Below are 25,984 nucleotides of genomic sequence, written 5' to 3'. Positions count from 1 at the left end.
CATGTATTTCATGAAGTTGGAGCTATGGCAGTCGGTAAGTACACGTTTTGGTATAGATTTGGGTAAAATAGTCTGAAATGCAACTGGTTAGGTTAAAGTTTAAAGGATCAAAGGTCATCCGATGCTGCAATAAGACGAATTTTACATTCTAAAGAGTTATCGCCCGTTATCGACGTTACATTCAGTTACAAGATACAGAATTTTTTTTCCTGGGAGGGAGGGGGGATTTCCAGACCAGAACTTCCTGAGAAGCAAATAAAAGGAGAAGTTATGGTGGTGTCTGTTTTCTTAGGTGGAGGGCATCCAAAGTCTTTTTTATATTATAGTCCTGCAAATTCGGGGGGGGGGGGGGATCTCAAAATACACTTCCAGTCCCTGTTAACAGTAATGGCAAATGATCATGTGACTCCTAAATAGTAGGAAACTTTTTCCATGGGACCATACATAATTTTGCACTTTTTGTGTTATTATGTTATGTAAATTTAATGGTATAAAGGTTTTGAACCCCCTGGAGGTCATCCCCACTCACCTAATGATTCTAATTGGAAATGTCCACAATACGACTGCATTAAATTAAATGAAAGTGCATCAATAATAAGATTGCTTGACATTTCATTCATCAACCTATCCTCCTAGAATTAGGAATGAAAATTATTCAAAGAGATGGACCACATTAAAGTATTTGTATATAGGCTATTAACATATTTTTTAAAAAATGTAAAACAAGCAGTAGTTTGCATACATGTCATAAATAAACCGGGGTCTGGGATTGGGTGAGGGGAAGGATCGAGTTCCTGTCTCTTTACGTCTTAATTGTTGAAAACTCCTAAAATGAATGTTGACCTCAAATCTGACTTGTCCTCATTATTTTTCAAGTGGTGATGTCTCCATTTGAGTGAAAATTCCTGAGAGGGATGTTTAGCAACAAACAAACAATTAAATGACATAAAAACACAATATTGATTTGCGTTAAGAAATATGCATGGGACTTTTTCCATCATAAATCTTCTTCTCAAGAACAGCAAGGGCATTATTGTCCCCCGTTTTGGGAGAAAGGGAGGGAACATTAAATCTTATTCGTCTGTCAGTCTGGCCATCTTTGACAGTGGCTGCGCTCCTTTGACTGTTCAGAACACTCCGAACATGTGCGGGGTCAATGGAGTGTGAAAGTACACTGTTCTCGGACAGTTCTTGCTGTCCACGTGCGAGAGGTAGTGCATCCAGAATTCAAGATGGCGACAAACTCACAGAACCGAGCGACGCTCTTTGAATGTATGGACTGTCATCGTCTGTTTCAGGATATGGAAGTATTTAGGGGCCATGCATGTGATGATCCAGGTAAATATAAACGAATTTTGTATGATTTTAGTTCAGATAACTTTTTCTTAAGTTTTTCTAACATGTGATCTCCAAAATATGCTTCGTGTACTATTTCTGCAGCATTTTTGGAAACTTTTAAATGCGTATCGATTTTTAGCTCTACTGGTCAGAGACCAGAAGAGCTTATGCGATAGTAATGCGTCCGGCGTCCGTCCGTCTGTCTGTCCGTCTGTCTGTAAACAATTTTTCAAAATGCTACTCCTCCTACAGTTTTGGTCTAATTTCAATAGGGTGAGTTCACCATGCATCGGACACCTACCTTGCTTCGGACAACTTTAGGCAATAAACTCTCTTTCAACTTAAGAGTTCCGTGTATTTATTTGTTTCTGTCATAAAGACGAAGATTTAAATTTTTTAATGATACCGATTGTGTTTATCATGCTGTGATAAAAATACCCCGCAAATGGCCTTGAAGTTACGTCATATTTTACATCATCAAAGGGGAATAACCCGAAATTTATGATTTTGCTATTTTTAGAGTTATCGTTCTTTTAAATTCGACTTCCACGGAACGAGTCGGACTTTGGTGAATTATGTCAAGGATTGGTAATTTTACATAAATTATAATTAAATTTCACTTCAGTGTTTGTTTAATTCTTATTAGAGCTGGTTTTCACTAGTATGCTATTTTCACCGTACATCGGACACAAATTCACCATGCATCGGACACTTTTCGATGCAAAGGTAAGCACTGCCATTTTCATACAGAACCCAGCTGACAGCTGTTTTTTGCGGGAAAAGAAAATAAAAACTCTATATTTTCAGTCAAAATACAAGTTATTGATATATGACGTCTGGAATTTTTTCTCAATTTATTTCTTCAAACCAGAGTATGATAAACCATGAGAAAAAGGCGCGAATTACGGCATTATAAGCATTTTAAAGCATTTCTAAGGCAGAGTGAGGTCTCCAGAATCGTTCTACATTTGTGCAATAATATCGTCGATTAAATTAATGTTGAGGGTTATTTCTTAGATAAAAGATGAAAATATATCCATATCAAGGATTTTAAAGCACTGTGATAAAGGTATGATATTTTTCCGGTCTCCATACCGTCTGTCCGATGCATGGTGAACAATGTCCGATCCATGGTGAATTTTCAGTTTTTTCTAAAAACTCGATTTTGGGGGATATTTTCTCAATAAACTGCATATAATTGTGTCCTAAATTGTTATTTTAATCACAAACTTAATGTTAAACTCCATTTTGATAATTTTCCGTCGTTAGCGATATCGCTAGAACTTGTTGAAGTACAAGGGTGTCCGATGCATGGTGAATTCACCCTATAACTTGGCACACAAGTAGACTACACTAAGATACATAATTCTGTGTATCGGTTTTTGATTTCGATGAACGGTGTTGCCGTGGTTACTAAAAATAGAAATTTCTGTGAAATTCTTTCAAAATGCTACTCCTCCTACAGTTTTGGTCTGATTTCAGTATAACTTGGCACACAAGTAGACTACACTAAGATACATAATTCTGTGTATCGGTTTTTGATTTCGATGAACGGTGTTGCCGTGGTTACTAAAAATAGAAATTTCTGTGAAATTCTTTCAAAATGCTACTCCTCCTACAGTTTTGGTCTGATTTCAGTATAACTTGGCACACAAGTAGACTACACTAAGATTCATAATTCTGTGTATCGGTTTCTGATTTCGATGAACGGTGTTGCCGTGGTTACTAAAAATAGAAATTTCTGTGAAATTCTTTCAAAATGCTACTCCTCCTACAGTTTTGGTCTGATTTCAGTATAACTTGGCACACTAGTAGACTACACTAAGATTCATAATTCTGTATATCGGTTTTTGATTTCGATGAACGGTGTTGCCGTGGTTACTAAAAATAGAAATTTCTGTGAAATTCTTTCAAAATGCTACTTCTCCTACAGTTTTGATCTGATTTCAGTTTAACTTGGCAAACAAGTAGAATACAGTAAGATACATAACTGATACGTGCTGTGTTTTTAAAAGAAGCAATACATATTAAAACGGTGATCAATTTTTGTTTTGATCTGATTTCAATAACTTGGCAACAAGTAGAATACACTAAGTTGTTGCCTTGGTTACTAAAAATAGAAATTTCTGCAAAATTCATTTAAAATGCTACTCCCCCTACAGTTTTGATCTGATTTCAATATAACTTGGCACACAAGTAGACTACACTTAGATACATAATTCTGTGTATCGGTTTTAGATTTCAATTAACAGTGTTGTCGTGGATACTAAAAATAGAAATTTCAGTAAAATACTTTCAAAACGCTACTCCTCCTACAGTTTTGGTTTGATTTCCATATAACTTGGCAAACAAGTAAATTTTACTAAGATACACAATTCTGTGTATCGGTTTTTTATTCCAATGAACAGTGTTGCCATGGTTACTAAAAATATAAATTTCTGTGAAATACTTCTTAAATGCTAACTCTTCCTACAGTTTTGGTCTGATTCAATCTTATTTGGCATATAAGTAGATTACACTAAGAAGCACAATTTTCTTGAAGGATGTTGCCATGGTTATTAAATAAAAAATTTCTGTTACTGTAAATACTTACAATATGCTACTCCTGCTGCACTTTCATTTAGATCAGATTTGAAAAAAACTTGGTACTAAATTGTTTAAAAAACAAATTTAAATATTGTGCACACGGTATCTGTGCATATTATGTCTATATTTAATCGTTAAAATTACGTTAGGTGTACCCTGTCTCTCTGACAAATCAATTTTTATCGGGTTCGATGTTCATGAAAATTCTACATACAGGCGCCATATTGGACAACGTGCAGAAACGACAGAGAATTTGATTAAACTCGTTTTGTAGTTTGTGGGATTTTAAAGCTCTTAATTACGTTTACTTTTACTTAAAAGGTATTACCGGTAATTGTTTGATTTATTGTCTTTGAATGCTTATATATATATATATATTTATATATATATATATATATATAATATATATATATATATATATATATATATATATATATATATATATATATATATATATATATATATATGAAATTATAAATTCAGATCAAGTGGAACGGTAACTATTAGACTTCCACTGTCGCGATTTGTAGAAGATTTTACTGTACTCTTTTTCCAGTGTGCGGGATTTTAAATGACGATAAGCTGAAAACCGTGTAACGGATTATAAATCGAACGGTATCTGTGAAAACGGCACTTTTTATATGTTGTAGAAACGGCAATAAAAACGACTTTCACATTCCTAATCTTGAGTTATCTCCTGTTCGGCCGTTGTCGGCGTAACGCTCATTTTTTCCCACTTTACCCTTTGTTAGTTGGCTGTTAATATCTTTAATCTTCAAACGTTATCGGACAATTTCGATCTATACATGTTTTTCCAGAGTATTGGGCAACATGAAGAACGTAATGAACATATTCATACAGATTTTATTTTTAAGATACTGACCCATAAAGTTGGTATGGTTATAGATGGAAAACAGTGTCTTACACCAGTTGACCCTACAAAAGGAATAACTTTTGCAAATGTGAAAGTTGTGTGTATACTATTTGCAAAAGGCTTTTTACTACACAGTTTAGATTTATGAAGAGGAGAGTCCGGCCTCTAAAACTGGTCGCCCCAGGCGTCGGGCAATGGTAAATGCACATCCCTGTGTTTTGTGTTAGCTTGATGAAGTAAAATATATTATTATACTTTCATGTTAAATACTAAAATCTGATTGGATTAGACGCAGGTAACAATCCATTCGATTACCCTGAGCCTTAGCAACACACGTGACAACGGGTAACACAACGATAATGCCACATGCGTGGAAATTATGCGCGTACGGTTCACCGTAGAATTCTCAAAACGTCAGTTGCGCATTTGAAAGAACCAGAATTAACTTGACGTCAATAAAAGCTTGCGTCCAATATAGCTTACTTGAAAACAACAAACGACAGACGATACATGCTTGCGAGAGTAGGAAACATGCTTGCGAGCCAGAAATAACGAAACTTTATATGATAAATGACTCGAATTCGAGTATCAAACAAACAATAAGGAGATTAGTGAACCGGTGAGTGTGAAAGCTTTCTATACATGAACGTAAAGACGATCGACGGTTTTTTTTGCTGACGTCCTAAATCAGTAAGACATTCAGTATAATAAAATAAATGGTGCCTGTTTTGTAGGGTAACATTTGAAATTGACACCCCTCGGAAAACCATTGTCAACCTCTGCTGACGCGTCGGTTGACAATGGTTTTCCTTGGGGTGTCAATTTTAAATGTTACCCTACAAAACAGGCACCATTTATATAGTGGTTTCCTATGTAAAACCAATGTAAAACGTTTCTTGTGAAATCAATTACATTTACTCCTTAACGAACACAGATAATATCATGAAAATTCATCAACATTTTATAAAGAATGAATATAACACTTATGCAAAATTTCTAATTGCTATGATAATAAGTCAAGTTTGGTGAAATAATCAACATGCATATGTCCATTGACCCGGAGCAGCATCCCTATGTCATTTAGAGTCACTTCAGCCTGAGATTGTTTGCATGTAAAACGACCGGAAAGTGTATAAAACTTTTCCTTCTTTGTTATTTATTACATAAAACATTACAAAAATCAAACAAATCTCTTTTCTTAAAATATTCTTTAAAAATGTATGCTCTTGTTACCCCAGTGTAAAATTATCATTTGTGGGAAAATGTGACTTAGAATCATGCAGTGCAGATTTATGCAACATGAATCAACAATATTAATACATTATGTAATAACTGCACGATGGTTGTCTGGAGCTTTTGATTTTACTCTGGGTGAATTAATTGTTAAAAAATAAAAATTTTAAGTAAGCTGGCTGCTCCACCCTTGATGCAAAATCAAATTTTGCGTTCTTAGCAGGTTTCTCTACCACGGTTCATTTTTTATGATCTGCGTATTCCTGATCAAATTTCTAACAAAGTTGCACATAATGAATTAAGAAATAAAGTCCGCGTTTTCGTGAATGTTGCAGAATAACCTCTGAGGTCGAGAAATGTTGTTTGAAAGATAAAAGCCGAGGCGTTAGCCGAGGCTTTTATATTTCAAACAACATTTCGAGACCGAGGAGGTTATTCTGCATCATTCACGACAACAAGGACATTATTTCAATTCTACCAAGACCGAAAAATACGACTGATCGTTTCCTCTATAGAGAAACGAATTAGGTCACCATGTCTCGATTACGCTGTTTTATTTAACACCAGAGGTACAATTTGTTTGCTTACCTGTGTTAGGAATGCAGACGATCTGAGCTTTCGTTACATTGAAAATAACCTTTTTTAAATTACAAATTTGTTCGTTATATGTATTGATCAGTTAAAACGAATATATAATAACAAAATCATGTTCCTGTTTTACTGCTAAAATCACGTTGTTTAATGTGTAGGGAGGTCTGTGGAATAGCCCCGCTTAGCTATAAAAACCGTCTTCATCAGCAACTTTATGAAATTTACAATGTTTATTTCTTATAAAGACGACATATCGATGCGGTCTAAACAAGTATTTCATTCTACAGCCAAACATGCATTTGAATTTTTAGGTCACCTGAGTCACTCAGGTGACCTATTGCTATCTGTTTTCGTCCGTCGTCGTCCGTCGTACGTCGTTCGTCGTACGTCGTTCGTCGTCAATCGGTCGTAAACTTTTGAACATTTTCAGCTTCTTCTCTGCAACCACTGAACCAATTTCAATCAAATTTGGCACAAAGCATCTATGGGTGAGGGGGAACAAAAATTGTGAATTTCATGATCCCTGCCCCCTGGGGCCTGGGGGGTGGGGCCAAAACCACTAAAATTAATGCAATCTTTAAAAATCTTCTTCTTTACTCCTGGACATCAAGCAGTCAAACTGTTTGCATGATTGTAATCAGCATTGAGTCCTCTACCAAAATTGTGAAATTCATGGCCCTGGGGTCAGGGGTTCTTGTGCTAGGGCGGGGCTAAATAAGTATATAGTGAAAATGCATTATTTCTTTGAAAATCTTCTTCTCTGCTCCTGGGTATTACATAAACTAACTAACCACATATTTATGATGAGCAAGAGTACTTCTACCAAAATTGTGAATTTTATGGCCCCAGGGTCAGGGGTTCTGGTGTTAGGGCGGGTCTCTATTGATTATATAGTGAAAATACATGAATTCTTTGAAAATCTTCTTCTCTGCTCCTAGGTATTAAATAAACTAAGTAAGTACATAGTTATGATGAGCAAGAGTGCCTCTACTAAAATTGTGAATTTTATGGCCCCAGGGTCAGGGGTTCTGGTGTTAGGGTGGGGCTCTATTGATTATATAGTGAAATACATGAATTCTTTGAAAATCTTCTTCTCTACTCCTATGTATTAAATAAACTAAATAAGAACATTGTTATGATGAGCTAGAGTACTTCTACCAAAATTGTGAATTTTATAGCCCCAGCATCAGGGGTTCTGGTGTTAGGGCGGGGCTCTATTGATTATATAGTGAAAATACGGTACATGAATTCTTTGAAAATCTTCTTCTCTGCTTCTAGGTATTAAATAAACAAACTAAGTACATAGTTATGATGAGCAAGAGTGCCTCTACCAAAATTTTGAATTTTATGGCCCCAGGGTCAGGGGTTCTGGTGTTAGGGCGGGGCTCTATTGATTATACATGTATAGTGAAAAAACATTAAATCTTGAATATTTTCTTCTTGTGCTGGGTATTAAGCAGATGAACTACCTATATAGTTATGAGCAAAGACCCTTATCTTCAAGAATTGTGAATTTCAAGGCCCTAGGGTCAATTGTACCATAGAGGGGGGGGGGGGGGCTGTACCTATATACTGAAAATGAATGAATTGTTTGAAATCTGCTCCTTGGTATGAATCAAATATTTTTGAAAACCAAGGATGCCTTTTCAAAAATTGTGCAAGATTCAAGGGTTCATGTGTGGTAGAGTTACTACCGATTATTGCTGAATATTACTGATTTGTTGAAATGCATTTTTTGTTCCCCTACCCTGCCTATGGGTATTAAGTAACCAAACTAAGCAACTGCTAAGTGTATAGTTATGATGATCAAAATTGTAAATGCTATAACATCTGGCTAAAAAAATGGATCAAATTCAATCACTGCAGGAAAGTTGTTGCATAATGCTCAGGTGACCTATAAGGCCCATGGGCCTCTTGTTTTAATTTGATACACGTTTCTGATCTGATAATTTTTTGATGACGTTCGTGATCTATTGGAGAATAATGTCCGGCGGCTTCCTTTCATGTTTTGAATTATCGTGGTAGAATTTGAAATAAAGCTGAAAAATTGTACAAATAAGCTGAATTATTTTCACTCTTATTATGGGTTCAGGAAGAGTTTGAACTTTGGTGATACATATTTTCAATATCTAATTTTGTGAAAGCTCTGGCTACCCCTACTATTGACGCATTTATATACCATTGTACAGGAAATAGTGTATTTCAAATGTATATGCAAATTTTCACCGAAAGACGTTCATTAGAAAGCAGAATATACACATGTCTCAATGATTTTCAAACAGCCCTTGTATATGAAGGAAAAATTTAAGACATTTTTCTAGGTTGTTAATATAATTCAAATTTATTAGCTTGATGTTTTGAACTGTGTAAAGTATAGATCCAAGTCATATAAATTAAAATTATCTGTCCGTTTTTTATGCGCCTGAATTTTTGGGGGGCGAATATTGTTTTTGTCCTGTCTGTTTGTCTGTTGTCAACTTTAACCTTAGCCAAAACTTTTGAACCGTAAGAGATGGAGACTTCATAATTGGTATGCATACTCCTCTAATAAAGTTGTTTCAAATGACATCAAGGTCAATGACCTTGTGACCTTGAATGTGACCTATATGCTAAAAATAGGTTTTTCAACTGTTTGTCATAAATTTTGAACCATAAGAGATAGATACTTCATATTTGGTATGCATACTCCTCTTATAAAGTTCTTTCAAATGACATCAAGGTCAATGACCTTGTGACCTTGACTGTGACCTATATGCTAAAAATAGGTTTTTCCACTGTTTGTTATAACTTTTGAACCATAAGAGATAGAGACTTCATATTTGGTATGCATACTCCTCTAATAAAGTTCCTTCAAATGACATCAAGGTCAATGACCTTGTGACCTTGACTGTGACCTTTATACTAAAAATAGTTTTTTCCACTTTTTGCCATAACTTTTGAACCATAGGAGATAGGGACTTCATATTTAGTATGCATACCCCACTAATTAAGTTCTTACAAACAACACCAAGTTCAATGACCTTGTGACCTTGACTGTGACCTATATACTAAAAATAGCTTTTTCGAACTTTGTTGACGCCGGGTGCATAGTGTTTCACAAACACATCTTGTTTTCTTTGGTTACATTTTCAACACAAAGAAATTAAGTTTATTATGGTATCATAAAAATGCATTTAACTATTAGAATAAAATTACATAACAACTTCAAGTACGTGCTGCTAAGTGTTAGCATAGTTAAAGCATTTGATCAGCAATTTTGTATTTTATACAAGGTAGTAAATTTCCTGTACAGAATCTTGACCCATGTTGCTATCAGAGTTTTGCTTTACCGATATGTGATTTTAAGTTCGATTTTGTATACGCATGTATTTGTAAATTATGGCATAGACTGAAGTTAGATAGTTTTCAATATTGAAAAAAATTTAAAAGTAACACATATGTAAGGCACATAATGACCAGCTGATTATTTATAAGGTGTATAACTACAGTTGATAAATACACTGTATATACAATTATTGTACACATTGTCACCTTACTTTGAAATGATGCACCTGAAATATGTAAAAGGACCACTCTGCTATATAAAGGATCATTGGGACGTTGAGCAATATACATTCAATCAAGTCAAATTATGACATCAAGTCAAAGGGTAGAATGGTACCACAGTAGGACATCAGAATTTAAATTTGATTAATTATCCCCCCCCCCAAACGAAGTTTGGGGGGGTATATAGGAATCACCTTGTCTGTCTGTCCGTCTGTGCAAATGTGTCCCGTCCATATCTTTCTTACCGAGGGACATTAAAATCTACTACAATACACAAAGATTGCCCATGACCTAAGGGTGTATCATGACCTTGACCCAAGGTCATTTGGGGAACTTCAAGGTCACTGGAAGAAAAATTTCATAATTCGTGTCCGGTCCACATCTTTCTTATGGATAAACTTGGTAGGTTCTCATTTCATGCAAAGATTGCCCATGACCCAAGGGTGTGTCTTGACCTTGACTCAAGGTCATTTAGGAACTTCAAGGTCACTGGAAGAAAAATTTCATTACTCGTGTCTGGTCCGTATCTTCCTTATGGATAAACTTGGTAGGTTCTCATTTCACACAAAGATTGCCCATGACCCAAGGGTGTTTCATGACCTTGACCCAAGGTCATTTGGGGAAGTCCAAGGTCACTGTAAGAAAAATTTCATAATTCATGTTTGATATCTATCTTTATTATGGATAAACTTGCTTCTGAAAAACCCAGCGGGGGGTATTTTGTCCCTTTTGGACAGTTCTAGTTATAATTTATATACAGGGAAAAGCCATAAAAATGATAAATCTCAAGAACAGCAAGGCCATGATTAGTCATGTTTATTAATATGCAAGAATCTTAGTACATGGATACACCTATATGTATATTAATACATTTGTGGTATCTTTCCATTATATAAACATACAGAGAGAAAATATCTTCAATACTGTATGAAGTTTGTCAAAGGGCAAAGGTCAATACAAGTTTTTAGCTCACCTGGCTCAAGTGAGCTTTTCTGATCACATTTTGTCTGGCGTCCAGCTGTCTGTAACTTTTCACATTTTCGACTCCTTCTCAAAAAGCGCTGGACAAATTTCAACCAAATTTATCACAAAGTATTCTTGTGTGAAGGGAATTCAAGTTTGTTCAAATGAAGGGCCACACCCCATTTCAATGGGAGATAATTGAAAATTACAGAAAAATTTATGGCATCTTTGAAAAAAACACTTGGCCAGGAAATATGAAACTTACATTGAAGTATTCTTTGGTAGTGTAGATTCAGGTTTCTTCAAATCATGACCCCCCGTGGGTAGGGTGGGGCCAAAATGGACGATCAACAATTTATATCAGAATATAAAGGAAAAATCGTTTAAAACTCTTTCTTGAGAACAGCAAAGCCATGATTGATCATATTTATATAGAAGTATCCTCAGGTAGTGTAGATTCAAGTTTGTTCAAAGCATGACCCTCAGGGATGGGGGGACACAATGGACAGTGTTGTGTCAACTACTCTCAGTACCAAATCTAATAGTACATTTTTGGTACATCACTCAAAGTGTGGGGGGGGGGGGGGGTGGAGAGGGGCAACCAGGCTTTCTATTTACATTTCCTATAATAAGGTAGTAAGGTACGGGAAAAAAGTGGGGGGACCTTGGCCCCCCTATTGCTACGCCCCTGCAAGTTTGTTCAAATCATAACCCTCCCCCCCCCCCTCTTTTAGGATCGAGATCACTTAAAAATTTACTGAATTGATAGCCATAGTGCTCAGGTGAACGATGTGGCCTACGGGCCTCTTGTGTTGTCGTTCATACTTGTTTATAAATTTCTTAGATGCCAAGAAAGGGAAAAGCATCCCAAAGATCCAGAGATAAAGTTCATCGCAGATGGGTAGCAGAGACTCCCTCAAAGGACGGTAAGGATTCTGTTTCAGGTGCAGATCCTTTAAATGCCTTGAAGTTGGTACCTCTTCAAGGAAGTCTGCCTATCCCTGAGAGGGAGGGGTAACATAGCTATGTCTGACTCGCCAGTGTACGTTTGTACACCAGAGAGTGTACCTTCACCAGTGTGTGAAGCAGGGCAGGCGCCACTAACTGACTCGCCGCGATGCGTTTGTACACCAGCGAGTGTACCATCACTGTCAGAAGTGGGTGATGCAGTTACTAGGACAAATCAGAAAAGGTGCAAGATTCAAAATGAGGAAAATATACAAAACAAAAATGAGAAAGAATTACATGAGAACAATATAGAAGAACTGAAGAACAAAACTGAGAAAGAAATTCATGAGAACAATATAGAAAAACTGAAGAACAAAAATCAGATAGATATATATGAGAACCATATAGAAACATTGAAGAACAAAATGGAGGTTATGTCTGAGAACAGAATGGAACAGAAATTTCAAAATAACAGAAGCCAGGAATCATGCCAACAGGAAAGAAATATTCAATTAGAGAATGGGAAAGAAAAGAGAAATAAGGTACAATTTGGTATGAGTATTGGCACTGGAATATTTTCATCTCTGCAAGGAAACTTTCATCAAGGTTGTACTGAAGTATTTGGAATTACAAGTGGTAAACAATGTGTGGCTAATGCATTATCAAGCATAATTTTTTCAAGGGTAAAAAATCAAAATGCTTGGTTGTCATCAGACATTGACAAGATTTTGACAACTGGAAATGAACTTTATGGTTATCTGCAAGCAAGTTCAACTGTGCAGAATGAATATTTATTGATAGATGAATTACCAAATGAGATAGAAGTTTATGACAAATGCTTTTCTGTGCAAACTTTTGAATCGCAAGTTGGTTTAATTGGTTATGATGAAAGATTAAGAGATGATGTCGAAATGTTTGGTATGTCCATTTTAGAGGCATTGCAAAGGTCATTTGAAATGGCAGAATGTTCATTTGTTTGCTTTGGTGGAAACACTTTTTCTGTGATGAAAGTTGGAAAACAATACTTTCTTTTTGATTCCCATGCACGAGATCAGAGTGGATTACTTGATGCTAATGGAAAAAGTACATTGATTGGAGTAGAGACACTGGAAGGTGTGGCACAACATTGTTTGCAGTTGGCATTATCTCTCTCTGTTAACCAGAATTCTCAATTTGAAATAACGCCAGTAAATATCATTGAATTAGGTACTGATGACATACATATAGTAGAGGAAAGTTCATCTGATAGAGCAGCAGAAATTGAAAAAGGTGATGTCCTTCTAGATAGATATTTTGATGATCAAGAATGTAGAGTGAAAAATATGGTCAAAAGAAAGGAAAAGGAAGGAAAAATCAGATATTCCAGAAATGAGTACATTAGAAATTACATGAAAAATTGGAGGAAAAATGAACATGCTAGAAATATTGAGAAAGTAAGAGACAAATTGGCAAAGCAAGAAAAAAGATTAGACAATACAAAAAGAACCATTGAGAAAGAAAGGGACAAAACAGCAAGACAAGCCAAAAGGTTAGACAAAGAGTCAAGAAACATTGAGAGAGGAAGAGAAAGAGCAACAAAACAGTTAAAACGATTAGACAAAGAAATGAGATGCACTGAGAAAGAAAGGGACAAAAATGCAAGAAAAGCCAAACGGTTAGACAAAGAGTCAAGAAACATTGAGAAAGAAAGGGACAAAATAGCAAGGCAAGCAAAACGGCTAGACAAAGAGTCAAGAAACATTAAGAAAGGGAGGGAAAGAGCAACAAAACAGGTTAAACGATTAGACAAAGAAATGAGATGCATTGAGAAAGAAAAGGACAAAATCACAAAGAAAAGAAAGAGAAATGACCCAATATTTAGACTTTCTGAGAAAGAAAGAGAGAGAAATGCTAAGCAAAAACAAAGAGCAAATATAGACATAATGAATAATGAACATGACAGAGATGTCAGAAGAAAAAGAAAGTGTAGGGAAGATTCTGCATTTCTTGAAATGGAACGCATAAGAAAATCTGTGAAGAGAAACAATATTGACTATCGTGAGAATGAACAGTCTAGAGAAAAGAGTGCTAAAGCCCAAAAAAGAAAAGATCCTCGGTTTTGTAGGAAGGAAAATATTGCAAGAAAATGCAGAAAGAATGGAACATCACTTACAAATGCAATATCAGCATTTAACAAAAGAATAGAAGAAGGACCATTATATGTATGTACATGCTGTCACCAGACCTGGTTTTCTCATTCAGTTGTTGATAGCAACTTTCTTAGAAAAAAATTACCTCCTGAAGATGTTGCAAAATTTCTCACCAACTATGTTTCAATTGGAGGAAAAGAATGGATATGTTTAACATGTAAGAAATCAATACAAGAAAAGAAAATGCCAAAGTTGTCAATAGCAAACCATGTACAATTTCCTACCAAACCTGAAGAACTTGAACTTCATCAGTTAGAAGAACGCCTCATAGCTCTACGGATTCCATTTATGCAGCTAAGAGAGTTGCCTAGAGGAAGACAGTTATCTATCAAAGGAAATGTTGTTAATGTTCCAGTAGATATCCAACCAACTGTAAACTCTTTGCCAAGACAGTTTAACAATGATATTACAGTGCCAGTCCGCTTAAAGAAGAGACTAAGTTACAAAACTTGTGATTTTGTGGAAAATGTGAGACCACAGCATGTAATCATTGCATTACACTGGTTGATGAGAAATAGCCGAATGTACAAAGATGAAAATATTCATTTAGATGATGCATGGGAAGCCAGAATAAATGCAGATAGTAGTGAAATTATTTCAGAATATTTTAACACAAGTACTTCTGGGTGTACTGAAGCAAGGAATACAAACCTTGATGGCACATCAGACAGGTTAGAAGAGAGTCATTTTGAAGAACTTGATGAAAGAGAGGGGAATTCTGGCAGTTGTGACACATTATTGGATGATGCAAATCCTGTGCAAGATCAGGTGTATACATTTGCTCCAGGAGAAGGTCAAACCCCATTGAGTTTGTACACTGATAAGGATGCAGAATTCTTGTCTTTTCCAACCATTTACTGTGGTCAGAGGATGGCATCAAATGATGATCGTGAAGTTAAAGTTCATTACAGTGATCTTGTGAAATGGGAACTAAGAAATATTGACAGACGTGCAGCAAACAGTGTGCCAAATTTATTTTTCAAAATGAAGAAAATTCAAATGAAGCAAATATCAGACAAAGTCAATCTTGTATTAAGAAGATGCAAGGGCACAGAGAAGAAATTAACAGCTGGTGATGTTCTCAATCAGGAAATACTTGACAAGATAACAAGATTAGATGAGGGATATTACATTTTTAGAACTTTACGGAACAGTCCTCCATATCTTGAGGCCAAAAAGAAAGAGTTGTTTGCAATGATTAGACAATTGGGATTACCAACATGGTTTGCATCTTTATCAGCAGCAGATACAAGATGGTCTGAGTTACTCAAAACTCTTGCTCAACTCAATCTCAAGAAATCACTAACTGACGAGGAAATAGACAATATGACATGGGCTGAAAAAACTGACTTGGTGCAAAAAGATCCGGTAACATGTGTTCGCTTTTTTGATCATAGAGTACATGTGTTTATTAATACTGTTTTGAAGAATGAGGATCATCCTGTCGGAGAACTGATAGATTTTTTTTTATCGTGTTGAATTTCAGCATAGAGGATCACCTCACATTCATATGCTCATGTGGATAAAAGATGCTCCAAAATTTAAAGAAAATCCAGTGTCTGAAATTGCACAATTTATAGACAAGTATGTGTCTTGCTCTGCAAACTGTGATGATAACGATAGAGAATTTGTAGATTTACAAATTCACAAACATTCCAGAACATGTAGGAAAAAAGGAAAAGACATTTGTCGATTTGGATTTCCTCAGCCTCCTATGGATTCAATTTTGATTTTAGAACCTTTAACAGCAGATGATCCAGATTCAATGAGATACAAAGAAATTTTTGCAAAGGTTAAGAAAGAATTAGCAGATATGAAAGAAGGGAAACGTATTTCTTTCAATGAATTTCTACATTCACTGAACCTGGAGAAAGAAGATTAAATAAAGTCAGTCAGGAGTTCCCTTGATGGACCACAGCTTTTTCTGAAGAGAACCCCTAGTGAAATAAGAGTTAATCCTTATATGAAAAATGTTTTAACAGCATGGCGAGCTAATCATGATTTGCAGTTTGTGTTGGACCCATATGCATGTGCCATGTACATAGTGTCCTACATTAGCAAGTCTCAACGTGGAATGAGTAATCTGCTTGATCAAGCATGTAAGGAAGCAAGAGAAGGAAATATGGATTTGAAAAAACAGGTTCGACACATGGGAAACAAGTTCTTGAATGCAGTTGAGATAAGTGCACAAGAAGCAGCATATTTGAATTTACAATTGCCCTTAACAAAAAGTTCAAGAGATGTTGTATTTATAAATACATCACCGCCAGAAGAAAGAACTCTTCTATTGAAATGTAAGTCTGCTTTAGAAGAATTACCAGAGAATTCCACAGACATTCATGCAAGCAGTGTGATCAAGCGTTATTCTCAAAGACCAAGGCAACTTGAAAACTGGTGTTTAGCAGACTATGCAGCAGAAGTAGAAATTGTATATCCAAAAGAATTCAAAGAAAATGAGCTTCTAGAGCAAAATGATGATTCTGAAGATGAACAAGAATTCAGAGAATTGGAAGATGAAGAGATCAATTCAGAGCTGATTAGGATAGTTTTTAAAAATGGCATCATCATAAGGCAAAGGAGGAAGGCTAAATGCATTCGTTATGTCAACTACTCCATCAAAGTTGATTCTGAAAATCATTATAGAGAAAGGATTTTGCTTTTCCATCCGTGGAGAAAGGAAGAAATAGACATAAAAGGAAACAAATCAACATATGAAGAAAAATACAACCAACTGAAGAGTTTTATAGGTGCTAAAGTAAAGAAGTATGAACGCAATGCAGGGGAGTTGGAAGAGGCACAGAGGCAAGCTGAAGAGGCTAATGTACAATTTGATAGAGTTGCACCTAGTGCAGAGCAAACTGAACAAGAAGACTTGGAAGAAGGAAGTAGGGAAAGTGAGGCATTTGTGTATTTTGACCCAAAGCGTCCAGAAAATCACCAGAACTATGACATTGGAGTAGATCTTGGATTACCAAGTTGTTCTACTAATGATGATCAAACTCTTCAGTACAAAATGACCAATGAGTTGTATTTTCAGTTAGTTAGCAAGTTAAACAAAAAGCAAATGGACTTCTTTACTCATGTGCTTCATTGGATTAAAACCAAAAAAGAACCACTTAGAGTTTTCCTTACTGGTGGTGCAGGAGTTGGAAAGTCTGTTGTTGTAAGAGCTTTGTATGAGGCACTCACAAGACACTATTGCTCTACTGAAGGTGAAAATCCAGATGACTGCAAGGTTCTACTTTGTGCTCCAACTGGAAAAGCTGCATTTAATATAAAAGGACAGACAATACATTCAGCATTCAAAATTCCAGCAAGTCAGGGGTTTAACTGCAAGCCTCTTGATAGTGAATCTTTGAACACACTTAGGACAAAGTACAAATATTTGTCAACGGTCATCATTGATGAAGTTTCAATGGTCGGAAATTCTCAGTTAAATTGCGTACATGAGCGTCTGAAGCAGATAAAAGGGAGCAAGGAATATTTTGGAGGTATCAATGTAATTTTGCTAGAAGATCTTTTCCAGTTAAAGCCAGTAATGGATGGATGGGTTTTCAATGACTTGAAGAAAAACTTTGGACCATTGGCAATAAACTTATGGCGGGAATTGTTCACAATGCATGAGCTTACAGAAATAATGAGACAGAAAGATGATGTTCAGTTTGCTGAGTTACTTAACCGTTTACGAGAAGGAAATCAATCTGAAGCTGATATACAGACGTTGAAGCAGCACTGTGTAGATGAATCACAATCAGAATGTTTTAGAAATGTTACACGATTGTATACCAGAAATGAAAGTGTGAATGCTTACAACAACCAAGTGTTTCTATTGGCTCAAGGTGAAAAGGTCAATATACCAGCTCATGATTCTGTAGTAGGAAGGGAAAATTTAATACAGCACTTAAATTTGCCAGATGAGTCCTCTAAAACAGCTGGATTGGCTAAAAATGTTCCCATAGCACTTGGTCTCCAGTATGAAACAAGAAACATATATTGACGCAAGCGTCAAAAATCGGCCGCAAACCAATTTATTGTTCCTTTGATAAAGTAATAAGAAACTGAAATTTGCGTGATCTGTTTATAAAATTTCTTACATTTATCTGTTAAATAACCCCGTGACATGAAACACTTGCATGTAACATTGCCGATTTTCTGTATGCATAATGCATGTACAAGTAAAAGTATATTTAAGTAAACTGTCCATAGACCTCTGCGTCTTTCACTCAGTTTGGTACTTGTAAACGAACTCTGGTAGAATTTTGATGTTGGAGTAGTTTTTACATAAAAGTACAAAACTAACGTTTAAACATAGCTATTGTTTTACTTTTAATTAATAAAACGCAACAAATATAAAATATGTGGGGATCCTCGCTCTCTCTTAGAGAATATTAACACCCCCCCCCCCCAGCTCCCTCTAGATCTTCTCTATCACGTCTCTTTGTTTCGGTGTTGAGATGTGGCGGGAAAATGCTTGGCACATTGTAAAACGCGCTTTATCCTAGTCTCCTGGACCAAAATGTTGTAAGATTCTGTGCTTTTAAAAAATCAATTGAAAATTTTCCATAGGAAATGTATAAATATGCACGTCATTTTAAAATAAATACAACAAATCCTGTTTAGGCTGTTGAAAATGAGAAAGTAAAATTGTTGATATACAACGCGGTCTTTGTTTTAGACTATGCCTACATAAAAATTCGCCGCACTTCAGTCATATCAGAGTTTGTCAATCAGGATTGGATGAAATATTTACTCCCCATTATTTATAAAATTTGATTATATGATTATTGTGCTTTATGTTAAAATTTAAAATATCTTTGTTTAATATTCTGTAATATAAATGTTAAATATTTTTATTTAAATTGTTCTAACTCCGCAGAAACGCACGGCGACTTCAAACTTTCATATCAACTAACCGACCGCCTCCTGGCGGCCGGTAATAACTGCAAACTTATCTGTTGACGATGGGCTTACAAATGGTACATCATGTAGAGTAGAGTACATAGATAGGAGACAAGAAAACACTGAAAGACCAAGTATAATATGGGTTTCTTTTGATGACAGAAATACTGCAAAATCATGGAGATATCAGTATAGACATCTCTTTGGGCATGAAGTAGATAAGTCTTGGACACCAATAATTTATGTGAGAAGGAGCTTTCAGTACCTGCGACACACTGTTGTTCGTATACAATTTCCATTGCGACTTTCTGCAGCCAAGACTGTACACAAATCTCAGGGGGACACAATGGATCAAGCTGTTATCAATCTCGATATGAATCCAAAATTTTCATTTCCACACATTCACTATGTTGCTCTAAGCAGGGTTACGAAGATTACAGGACTTCATATCTTGAGTTTAAATGAAAACAAAATGTGTGCATCTGAGAAGGTGAAAAAAGAAATGTGTAGACTACGGACAGAAGCAACATTACAATTATGTTTTCAGCCGATAGATTCAACAAACAACCAGACCATAAACATTGCATTTCAGAATGTAAGATCACTGCATGCCCATTTTGCAAGTTTCAAAAATGAGCCAAATCTTCAACGGTGTCATATCATAGGAGTAGCTGAAACTTGGTTGACAGCATCAGATGAAAATGAAGATTATGATTTGGGGAATTACAGCATGTTCAGGTTGGATTTTGCATTAAATCAGCAATGTGCCAGACCCCATAGAGGCATTATTACATACATTAGAAATGACTGTCAAATCATTAATCATGTGAGCCACTCAGACAAAGACTTGGAATGGCAGTACAGTGAAGTAAAGTTTAAAAATGAGAATTATCAAGTTGTTGTGCTATATAGAAGTCCTGGATCTACTGTTGAAAGAGCAAAAAACAACTTTATGAACAAATTGTCCAAAGTAGTTAAGAATCAGCAGAATATAGTCATTATTGGGGATTTCAATATAGATCTATCTCATGGAGGCTCTTCAGTGGCTACATACACGTCTGCAGCGTTCAGTTGTAATCAGATTGTGTCAAAGTCAACCCATTCTTCTGGATCATTGATAGACCATATTTACACAAATGTAACATGGCATATTATAACTGATGTCATAGAAAGTGTTTATTCTGACCACAAAGTAATATATACATCTTTAGCTAGAGATATTTAAAGGAACTATTGAGGAACAATTTAGGAAAGAAAGAGTTCATTTTATTTTTTCATTAATGAATTGAAGCCAATGCCTCTTCAGTGAAGTTTGCCTATACCTGACAGGGTTAACATAGCTATGTCTGACTCGCTGTGTGCGTTTGTACACCAGCGAGTGTACCTTCACCAGTGTGTGAAGCAGGGCAGGCGCCACCACCTGACTCGCTGTGTGCGTTTGTACACCACCGAGTGTACCATCACCAAGTTGGTGATGCAGGTGGTTTTGGAAGTCATTCTCATAAGGTGCTGTTCACTTAAAGTGTATATCCCTCAGTATTTATTTCCCACTGAAATTTTTTTCCCCTGATGCAGTTTCATTTATATTTTAATTACATGTATAAATATTACATCTTCAAGATTATTATTGAAAAAGAATTCTCTTCGATTATCTGTTCTTTTTACGATGTTTGTGAATACATGATATGACTTATGTCAAATTTAATTTGAGTGTCTACAAGTGCATGAAACTCTTTGCTTTACATTTATATAATGTATATGAATCATCTATATGCATGCCATACTTATTACTTTTAATGGAACTAAGAAAGCCATTATGTTTAATAAATGCGCATGAGAGAGACTTTTTATATGTTTGTATAATTTTTAAATTAATTGTGCTGAGGGATACACATTAAGTGATATTTGTTTTCTTACGTGATATAAGCTCCAAAAAATAATTACTGTACTTGCTAATTTCATTTTTATATTAATGCCTCTATCATACCCATAATAACAGAGTTGTTCATTTGCTTGTAAATATTTTTACAAGTACTAGTGAACCTTTCTGAAAAGGTTATGCAGTTTGTTTTGTTTTTATCTGATTTTTACTTTATTTATTAATGAGCTTTTTTGGAGATGGATGTTGTCTCAATGTTATTTTCATTGGTAAAAATTGTTATATTATACAGTAAAACTTGTTTAGTACGAACAAGGAATACTGGTATTGTAAAATCACAGATATAGTGAAGTCATCTTAAATGCTCAGTTATATATTAAATAAACGAATTCCATCTACGGATATAGTGAATTGTCAATATATTAAAATAATTTCATAGATTTCTGGAAATGTACTGGGTTTTTATTTTACATACTAGCTGCTAGCAGAAATATAGATACAACTGTAATAATTTCTGCTCCAAATAATTTGCTTTATTTCTAATAACATATTTATTATATCAATATCTTATAAATACGAAAGCTTGTGTATATGATGTATAATCCAGACAATACTGAGACAATATTCAATGCATCTATATAAGAGTACATATAAATGTTTGTATCCATTCACTGATGTACACTTAAAGCCATATATGGCGTAACTGATCAAAAAAATGTATTTTTGAAAAATACAAAATTAAGTAAAGAAATATAGTTAATACATTCAAATTAAAGCTTTTCATATTGTTCTGAACACGGAAAACATCTCGTCTCATCTAAAAATACGATTTTATCTTCTCTGTAATGTGTTATTTAAATCTTTTGTATTTTCTTCCGATACGGAGAAAATTCCGAGAATCAAATTTAAATTGTGATATCTTTATAACGCAATTGACTTAGATTTTGTAATTTACGGAAAAGTTTTATCTTTATATAAAGTTATGATACAAATAATAAGTTTTTATAATTTTAGTCTAATAATTTTCAATGCACATACGCCATATATGGCTTTAACAATTACTATTGCAATATGATAAAGTTGACTAAAGTTTGAATTGATTATTATGTAATGTTCATAGTCATTGAAATTATATGACAGTATCAAAAAAGCATTTTGTGGGATACACATATATCCCTCACTAAGTTAATCTTCTAGATTATTTTATATCACACTCTTTAACTATTAGAAAATAAATGTATAATGTAAAACGTTTCAAGGTCAATGCTTAAAGCAATGCTATGTAGATTTGATGTATATATCTGAAATAGTTTGTGTAACAGAATTTAATTTGGTAGCTAATTCATGGACAAACACTGCTGCAAGATATTGCACAGATATTTTAAAAAGACATATTGAATATGTTACATGCTTTGATTTTATATTGTACTTAGTTAAATGCAAGTATAAGTATTTTATACTTGATATGCTTTTTTTCTTGATTTTTAAAATCAATACTGAATTTTCCATCAGGACAGATTGTGTTTTGATTTCGCAAACAATCATTTTAATGGATTTCATTTTACACTTCTTTGCACCACATTACCATATATTATGATAAGTGTATATAGAATTAAAAAAAGAGAGTTTAATAACATATTTATAGACATGCGAGTGTTATGAAAAGAAGGATATCGCATAACATGCCCTTTATGCAAGGGAGGTAAACCATCCACCTTTAAAGCGGCACAGTGAGTCAAAGTCATATCTTAATTTTAAGATATCTGTAGCATACAGAGAAAGACTTATGAAAATTATGAGTATATAGCGAAGAGATGACAACTAAACTGCAAGAATTGACTGCACAATATAAGTGCCGGAAAAACAAAGGTTGTATCTACCGTTTCGTTGTTTCGTATATATGTCAAGGTCACGCAACTCTTATTTTTAGCTCAAACTTGTAAACAACATTCAACTGGAGCATGCAAAGGTGGGAAATATGTTCTAACAACTTTTTTAAAAGATTAAATCAATTTTTTTGTCTTTTTACATTCATTCGTGGATACCTGAGACCATGGTAACTATGGAAACTTATTCAACACTTTTCTGCGCACGCGTACAATAGGGAGGAAGAAGTACCAGGGTATTTTCCAATATTTTCGTTCTGGGGCAGACAGAAATTATTTTTACTTTTATTTTTCCCCATAAAAATATAATTTTTAGGTTCTGAAACCTGTAATTTTCTGAAATTGAATAATTTTAGGAATTGAACAAAATTTACAGAGGTCATGCGAAAATTCTACATTTGTCAATTTTCCCCTTTATGCGTCACTGTGCCGCTTTAATAAGAGTCAAGTATTATTCATCAAGTATATACTATGATTATGAAATAAATATTGAGAGGTGAGTATAATGGGAAGAGGGAGGTCACTGGCCAGCCTGTAAAGGGAGGTAAACCATCCCTCTTCATAATGTTCCATACACTACTTATCAAGTATATACTAATTGAATGTAAAACATGATTGACGTATAATACATTTTAAGCACAAAATACTTAAATATGTAGAATTTGAACATGGATTTGTATGTCAAAGAAGAGTGAATATATATAATAGCATATACTTCAAATTATGATCTGTCCTGCTTCGTGTAATTTACAGGATTTAAACACACTTTTCATATTGTAATAGAATACAATCAATAGAATCAGATGTTACTTATTACCTGTGTATATATTATTAACAGTTGAAGATTTTAATGTATTCATACTTCCAAGCTGTTTTGTCACTAAATATTATACAAGTTTTGTTCATGACTATCAGTATCAAAGCTAATGTCTAACAGTGTATTCTTTATATGCTTATAATTATTACAAAACTGATTCTTTTTATTACCATTTCTAGTACCTAAGTTCAGAATATATGAATTAAATAAACAACATTCATTTTGTCTTATGTCTTCTCTCATTGCAAGCTTGTATTTACAAAGTGTCCAAAGGAGAAAAAATGCTATAAATTATGAATTGAGTTAAATGGTTCAATTGTTCATGGAGCATTTGGCAAACCTCGGCTGATTCTGTTATCTTCATCAAGTGAGATTAGATGAGCTACAAATTGGCTGAGATGTACCAAATGGTTTCATGAGGGTTATCATAATGACTGTAGAATCTTTCCATCTTGTATCAGACAGACAACTCAATCATTAATGTCTACTACAAGGTACCTGTATTGGCATATGATCCACTGATTTGCATAGAAAACTGATAATTAAATTTTAATCTCAAAATCTCAGACATATAAATACCTCCCACCTCATTTCTGCCTGTTCAATCAAACCAGTAGAGCTACAGTCTCGACAGAGACTTCTGGTTTGATTTTTAAAATTATTTATTTAAAAATTTGCATTGGCATCGGAAGCAAATTGAAAGGAAGAGGCTTAACTAATAGAAAAAAATTAGCGGGGGGGGGGGGGGGGCTAAACCAGCAAAAAAGGTAATCACAATTTTCAATGCCTATATTATCCTATATATATATTTGCAAAATAGGGGGGGGGGGTAAGTCCCCCCGGTTCCGACGCCTATGTATCTAGTACTAGTAGGCCTATCTTTACCTATCTTGGCCAGAAAAAAGTGGGGGTATTGAGCAAAGTTCTTACCCCTAAAAACATTACTAAGTACCTTGACATTGACAATCATAATTTTTTTTATTTATTTATTAAACCCGTTTTGGAGAGCATCAAGGTAGTAAAGTATTAAAGTTGTGGTTGCCGCTTTCACTTTTAGGGTATGCTACATGGTTATTTGAAAAAAAGGTTAATGAACAGCTGATAAACATGCAGTTGAAATGCAAAAGATTCAAATGTTTTGCCCATGAGTCTGTAACAGTATGTATACTAATGGCTAAGGAATTTGGGTGTTAGTAAAACTGTAAAGTAAAAGTTACATCTTCTTACTCAACAAATCAGTATACAGTAGGAAAAATATATTTGTTCGGTTAATTTTATTCATGTTCTGCCTAAAATTTATGCGAAAAAGAAAGTAATAATACTATTTTCTCACTCGCCCGCTACTACTTTTTTCAGAACAATAAAATTAATTGGTAAAGTCTTAAGGAACAATGTCAGCTAAATGAAAGGGCTATTAAATAAAATTTATACAGTTATCAGGATTGGGTAATGAATCATACATCCGATATAGATGGTATTAAATACCCCAGAAAAGAAATACTCTATTTATTAATTTTACTCTTAACAGGTAGTGGTGGCTATGATTGCGCAACTCTGCAGCAGGAGGACGAAAGCCTTGACCTAGAAGGAGAAGACGGGCGATCCATTGAGTTGGCATCCGACTCAGCTGTCCTTTGGACCAGACCTGCCACACTCCTACTCATTAATCAATATAGAGAAAACGAAGAATTGATAACTAGTGGGAAATTGAGAAAAAAGGCTCTCTGGAACAAAATTGCTGCAACTCTTAAAGAAAAGGAAAATGTAATTTCAGTCCAGGTCAAGTAGAAGGGAGATGGAAAACTTTAATGCGAGGATTGAAAAACGTGAAAGACCACAACAAAAAAAGTGAATCCGAAAGAAAAAGTCATCCTTATGAAGATGAATTAGATTTTATGTCGGCAAAGCCCAACATTCAACCTGAGTGTGTAATTGGCACTAAATCCAACACTGAGACAAAGTCAAACACAGAAACCAAGTCGAACACGGAAGCCAAGTCGAACACGGAAACCAGCACGGAGGAAAGCAACACAGGTAGGCCTGACACTCCTTCAACTTCTACTAAGAGAAAATGTGTGTCTCCTGAAAAGTTAAATGAGAGTTCTAAAAGACGTCGGTCAAATGAAGTTGTAGAAAGTTTGGAACAAATTATGAAGAATGAGAATCAGCGTTTTGAAGAACAAGTGGAAAGGAGACACCGCAAAAAAATGGAAATGTTTGGAAATTTTTTGGAAA

The 25,984-nt window shown here is 34.8% G+C and overlaps 1 pseudogene; it reads left to right on the top strand.

The window, feature by feature from the left end:
* Positions 1 to 1,232: 1,232 nt before the first annotated feature.
* On the top strand, positions 1,233 to 25,983 carry LOC134247428 (uncharacterized; annotated as a pseudogene).
* The last annotated feature ends 1 nt before the right edge of the window (position 25,984 follows it).

This window comes from Saccostrea cucullata, unplaced genomic scaffold (assembly GCF_032062105.1).
Source record: "Saccostrea cucullata isolate Sc308-1 unplaced genomic scaffold, CSIRO_AGI_Scuc_v1 ctg2017, whole genome shotgun sequence".
Taxonomy (NCBI): Eukaryota; Metazoa; Mollusca; class Bivalvia; order Ostreida; family Ostreidae; genus Saccostrea; species Saccostrea cuccullata.
Note: the sequence above shows the minus strand (reverse complement) of the source record. Positions and strands in the feature narration are given on the sequence as shown.